A 7,076-nucleotide genomic window follows, 5' to 3' on the forward strand; every position below is an offset into this window, starting at 1 on the left:
ACAATCGAAAGAATATTACAGAATAGCATGGGAAAATTTTAGCACAATACAATATAATATTCAAGGACAATTAATTGGAGCGGGAAAGAGGGGATCCTTAATACAAGCATGTGAACAAAAAATCTGGAACATAAAGACTTCAAGGCCGAAGAAGACCAAGGTCTATTCAGTTTGTCTTCCATTATTCTGGCAGTCGATGATATGTCGGACCCCACACCATATGTTGTATCCCGAGATATTATTTCCTGAAATCAACCTATCTTAGTGGCTCAGGTGCTGGATTATGGAGACTACCGCAGAAGTTAGATTCTGTTGTGAAACATGTCATCTTGGGCCAGTTCAGAGAAGACCCCACTTATCCCACCCAGGAGAAATGTCATTAGTTGGTAGCAATCCATGAAATGGGAATGGATCATGCGCCTTTATGAGATATTTAGACATTTGAGACGTTCACGAATTTTTTTTCATGAAACCTTTCGCGTGCAAAGCAGATTTCATGTCACTTTGTTTCTGTGTATGGAAGGGAGCAGCATGATGGTCGTCTGACTTCTCTAAGAAAAATATATTTCAAGGAGATAGGAATGGGCCATTTGGATCCGCTTTCTTGAGATAGATTTCGGTGCCATCAGCATAAATATGCAGAGTCCCAATTCCGCAAATGATATCACCATGAATAAAATAGAAAAAATGAGCGAGTCCAGAATAAACCATTCAGGTAAACCACAGCTGAACATGTAGGGGCGACAGGAGACTTGAGCCAGTCGATCAGACGCAGCGTGTTGTGGTTTGGGGCAAGCAGGTCAGCGATAGGGAGGTGTCATCGTGTGAAGGGATTTGAAAACGTGCGTGGGGATGTTGAAACCAACCCATTTAGTTTTGGGGAAACATTGGAGATTGAACAGAACAGGAGTCATGGGGGTGCAGAGTTTAGTATACGTGAACTTGATGATGGTCGTGCTTGGATCATTTGAAAGGTGTAAATGGTGGAAATGGGGAGACTGACAAATTGGTCAGTTAGGAAGTTAATTCGGGAGGTGACGAAAGCACAGACGAATTCACCAGCTGAATCAATGGTAAGGTACCGTTTGAGTAGGGCAATGTGGCGGACGAAAAATGTGGTGGTCCAAATTATGGACCGCATGTGTCTAACGAAGGAAAATCCTGAGTTGATATTGACGCCAAAGTTGAGCACTGGTTCGATAAATCTATGGGTTAGTGCGGGGAGGTTCATGAGGTCAGAGCCACAGGATGGAAGTTGTTAATCGGATCAAATGAGATTTGCATACAGCCAGCTAACATTTTGTTGGAAAAAGTGTCCGTTCATGCAGATTCTGATGTCCGCCAGACATTCCAAGAGAATATTGGCAAATCTGGAATCACAACTGGAGGAGGAGAAATAGATTAGTGTGTCATCTACTTACATGTGGAAGTTTACACCATGGAATGCGGATGACATCGCCAAGAGGGAACCTATAGGTAAATTTGAGGAGGGTATAATAGATGTAAACTTTTGGTACACGAAGGTGGACAGATCGAGGTGCAGAGAACAAGAGAATGCGGTTAGTTAGGTAGGATACGAAACAGACTAGTGCGATCCCACTGAGATGGACGATTGAATAGAAGTGACGGATTAGGATGGTGTGGTCGACTGTGTCCAGAGAGATCTAGAAGAACACGGAGAAAAAGGGAACTCAGAAAGAGAGGACGCAGTTTGTGACCTTGACCATCTCTGTGCAATGGATAGGGTGGAAACTCCTCACGGGTGGCTCGAGGAGTGTGTGGAGGGAGAGCTGCGAAAAATGCTTGTTAGCAGCAACGCATACCAGACCTTTGGCATGAAAGGGTAGGATTGAAATGTGTCAGTAGTGTGTGTGTTTCGATCCCATCACAACAGTCTTCGCCAGGCACCTTTTGCTTCCTTTTAGATATAGCAAACTTCGGAATCCCATCACATCATGTATCGCCAGGCTCCACTGGCTCCCTATGCTCCCAATAAACTATGTATCCCCATCACCCATGCCTCGCTAAGCACCAATATTTCCCTTTTAGCGCCTTGGGACGTCCAGTCGACGCGAAAGACTTTATACAAAAGTAATGCTGTATCATGTTGTATTATAAACAACAAACTGCATATCACCATTTCCTCACCAGGCTCCACTGGCTCCCATTCAAGCACTCCAGGTATTATACCCCATTCAAAACAATCCAAGCCTGATTCCACTTTCTCCCTTTCATTGAACGACTCGATTTTAAGATCCTTACAATGATTTTCAAATTCCTTCTTGCCAGGTTACCTCCATACCTCTTCAACCGGCTGACACCATAACCCACGATTCATTGTCTCCGATCGACTGGCTCAATCATCCAGCTTCACGTTTTTGCCCGTTGTTCCAGCATCAGTGGCCACAATTTTAGCCACAGTATCCCTAGAATCTGAAACAATCTTCGTCTGTCACTCCGAATTTCCCTTGATATAGTAGTAATCTCGTCTTTGAGCGCTTCAATAACATTTACTGTAAAATTAGTTGACTACATATTTTGATGGCGAAAAGCGGCTCCAATTTCGCACAGCAGTGCATTGAGGGACCAAATTATTGTTAATTTCAAGGGATATTTACCCTTTAGAAAGGCGACCTACCATTCGATTAACAACTGAGTTTCTGCTTACAGTTTCTGCTTACAAGCGGGTGGAGTAAGGAAACTTGCCTAACATTTCGCCCTGCCAGGTATCTGAGATGCCCAGGTCCTCCAGCTTGAGGAGCGAGTGCTCTATCCACTAAGTTGCACGACTCCATAAAACGATGACAGATAATGACTCTGATGAAGAACCGATTGCATTTATACACGCTTAACCATTTGAGACAAAATTGTTGGAACACTATAAAAAAAGCCTGTCAAATATAGTACAATATTAAACCTTTAAACTAAGAATTTGGAATCAATAATAAAATAAATTTATATAGCGCATTTAAATCCCAAAGCCGTGGACGTTGAGTGAATTGCAATGTGGAAAATGATACGAGTCAATTCAGTAATGTCTATCTATCACATTGATAGATGTTGTAGCTTGATAAATTGCCAAGGTAATTTGCTGGCGATTGCGGTCCTGTCCAGAGGAAAGTGTGGAATTTCAAACTGCATCACTCTCTTACCCGATAGCCTTCGCAACCGCAGATCTCCTGGTTGTGCTAATGGATATATTGGAAAACAAAATTGTTAGACTTTATTTCCTCTCAAGGTTTCTATCCTACACTCCAGTGTGCAGTGTCAGAGATGTGTTGCAGACTGCAGCTGGCTATGTTCTATGTGGTTCACTGTGGTTTTCAATTTCGATTGTCTCTCAGACATTTGCTGCGAGAAATTGAAAATAATATATCGTACGAAGAGGTCGGCAACAGTGGTGATTTCAACGCTCTTGTTTCCAGCTGCTCACTCAGCATTGCCTGTTACTTTGTTTTGCACCTTTGCATAAAAAATGATCATATTCCGTGGTATTTCGTCGTGAAACCAGGCTTTTACAATTTTCTCATCTGGAAAGGATGTGAAAAGCTTTCGCGTACTTTTATCCTCGTGGTTGATTTTGTTTAAATTTGCCTATTCAACGCCCTGTTTTTCAAGCGAACTATGATGGCCAGTGAAGCCCGCAGGAGGCTTCAGGCTCAGGGATGATGTTTATTATATATTCCTTGATATGGCAATGCTCCATCGTTTTACTCATCACCGTAGCCGGCAATTATTTAGTGCTGTGGATTATGTTTATTGTATATTCTTTAATACAGAAGCTCCCCAACTGTAGCTACCAGAAATGTTTGTGATAAAAACGCAAACTATTGTCACAGAAATCGCAATCATACTTCAAAGGTTGAGTTACTGTACCACTGCGTGTTTATTTATATGTTGAAACCGAGCAAGTTCAGAGAGGAGCTAATGATAGAATTTACACTTTTTGTGTCATGTTGGAATCATAATAGATGTTGCGAACGGGTTAACTTTTAAGTTAAGTGCGTTGTGGGCAGCTGGACTGAAACTCCCTGCACGTACACGAGATAACGCACTGTCTCAAGGACATTGTGTATGTGTGCTGAGGCACGTACACCCCATGAGATGTTCACCTGAACCCAGCATGATTTTGACCAGGTGATCTAATATCCGCACCATGATTGGATGAGCATTGGTATAAGAGTTCCGATAACTTTGTGTACTGGACCGTCTCGGGTCGCGGAGACAAAGATACGGGAGATGGAGCCGTCCCGGGTCGCGGAGACAAGGATACGGGAGATGGAGCCGTCCCGGGTCGCGGAGACAAGGATACGGGAGATGGAGCCGTCCCGGGTCGCGGAGACAAGGATACGGGAGATGGAGCCGTCCCGGGTCGCGGAGACAAGGATACGGGAGATGGAGCCGTCCGGGGTCGCGGAGACAAGGATACGGGAGATGGAGCCGTCCCGGGTCGCGGAGACAAGGATACGGGAGATGGAGCCGTCCCGGGTCGCGGAGACAAGGCTACGGAGATGGAAGAATGAGAGCTGGAAACAGTAAGACTGGGGATATCAGATGGAAGATTGAAAGTTGAAAGCAAGAAGACTGAAAGCATGAAGAATCAAGCTTGTGTGCTGTAAAGACACAGGGTTGAACTCCTGAACTCGAGATATCTATAGTGGTGTTATTCTGTTATGAGGTCTGTTGATTGTACCGGCCTTTGGTTTGACCCATCGGGATATTGGGGAATAACGGACGAATAATTATGAAACAGTCTGATATCTGGTTAGAGGAATTGGCATTATTTCCTTACAGATTTGGCTGATTTTATTTTCTAACACTAAGAAACGTAACTCAATATCCATTCATATTTTTTAAAATTTATTCGCATAACATAACTAATTCCAGACGGCCTCATTCGCTTGACCTGTAAGGCAGACCAGTAACTTGCGGTAGGAAGACATCCCACTCAGCGCCTGTTAACCAAGCAAGCCACGGTCCACACTAACAGGACATTCTGCATGAGATCCTGCAACCTGGCTTTCGCGCACTGTAATAAGTCTTTCCTGATCCAAAGCACCAATAATAATAGTAATAATAATAATCCTCGCATTTCATATTGCGTTTTTCACGTCTGCTAGGCGTCTCAAAGCGCTTCACAGAATATGCTGTAAAGCGAATTGCCTCTACATTTGTGGGCGTGACATTCTCTCCATCTTTCAGTTCACTTTGCTTCCTGTTTCTCACCCATCTCTCTGCCGCCTTGGATAGCGCTGAATAGACAATCCTTCCCCACCGCTCACTTACAGATCCCTGATTCTGTCCTATTCTAGTCTCACGATTTTCGCTCTCATCTCACCTATCCACGTTGGCTCTCAAAATGTGTTCTCCACTCGTCCTCGCACAGGCAAAAGTGCTCTTCCATAGGGCCCTATCCTCAATTTTCTCCTCTTTCTCTATGTTTGTTCTAACAGCGACGTCACGTGTAAGCACTGGGTTCACTTACACATGTCAATGGTATGATTCCGTCAAACAGTGCGGCGGCTTGAACCACTGCCACTGCACTTGCATCTGACTCAGGCTGAAAAACAAGGCGAGAGCAGAAGTCAAGGCGATAAGAGAGTGTGCAGATGAGAAATACAAAATGATACTAGGAATGAGTGGTTTGGCCTATGCGACTGTAGGAAGTGGGACATATTTCGTTGGAACAAATAAGATACGCGGTGACCTGATAGACGTCTTTGAAATGAATAAGGGATTTTGATTTAGTTCCACTTCAACACATTCCCTTTATCAGCTCAAACGTTTTCTCCACCCATCCACGCCAGGTCAACTGTGGTATACCTTAGGCCTCCATCCTTGGACCCCTCCTCTTCCTCATCTACATGCTCCATCTTGGCTGCACCTGTTGCTGATATGAGGTAAATTACCACATGTATGTGCACGATACACATATCTACTTCTCCTCCAGCTGTGACTCCAGGTCCGTCGATGCTCTCCCAGTTTGTCTACGAGGCACCATGGCCTGGAAGAGCGAAAACTTCCTACAAATCAATGTTGACAAGATGTAAGCCATACTCGTTGATTACTGTAAACATCTCCTGTCCTGCGGCTCTGAACGACTCCTCGGCCTAGCATTCAAACCGCATTTCTGAACCAATGCGCAACTCAGGAATCAGTTTCAACACACAGCTGTCATTCCTTCACAGCATAGAGGACGGAATGATCCCACCTCCGCCACATTACTTGCCTACCACTATACCTTACGACAGAAAAAGCCAAAATAATTGGTCATGCGTTGATCAACTTCAGCATGTACTTCTGAAATGCCATCTATGCAGCTCTCCTCAACTTCATTTTAGATAAAGCCTCCAAGTCTGGAAGATAGTGAAAATGTTACAGGAACCAGCTGGTTGAAAATCGCCCGCATACCCACCTGTATTGAACGTCACAGCCCCACCAAACTAGTATTAGACAGACTCCACTGGTTCGCTATCGCCGAGCGGATCGATTTCAAGATCCTTACACTCCTTTCCAAATTCCTGCATGCCCTGGCACATCCCTATCTCTCCGACCTGCTTACCGCTCCAACCTCAACCGGCTTCCTCTTCTCGACTGGCTCCAGCATTCTGCATGTCCCTCGCACAATCCGTTCCACCACTGGGGGCCCTGCTTTCAACCGTAGGCCCCAAATCTAAGAAATAATCTTCCTGTGTCACTCCGCCTTGTGCCTTCCTACCCCATCTTTAGTTCGCGCCTAAACACATAGGACTGTGCATACGCTCCACCAGGCTCCCCCATCTCCGTGAGTGAGGTTCGCTGTATAAATGCATAAATGTATAAATGCATGTTGCGCTTGTTAGTACAGCTTCAGTACAGGATTGTAGATTGTACAGATGGAAGAACGACAGTTTCTTGGTTCATTGGAACTTGCTGCTAGTTACACTAAACTCATATCTTTTCAAACTGCGATAAATATTATGCTTTGTCAGCCTGCCTCAGTGATAACACTCTCGTGTCTGAAGCAGAAAGTTGTGGTTTCAAGTTCCAGTCGGGTGCTTTAATCATATAGCCGTAGGTGACACCATAATGAAGTG

Source organism: Callorhinchus milii, unplaced genomic scaffold (genome assembly GCF_018977255.1).
Source record: "Callorhinchus milii isolate IMCB2004 unplaced genomic scaffold, IMCB_Cmil_1.0 Scaffold86, whole genome shotgun sequence".
Lineage (NCBI taxonomy): Eukaryota > Metazoa > Chordata > Chondrichthyes > Chimaeriformes > Callorhinchidae > Callorhinchus > Callorhinchus milii.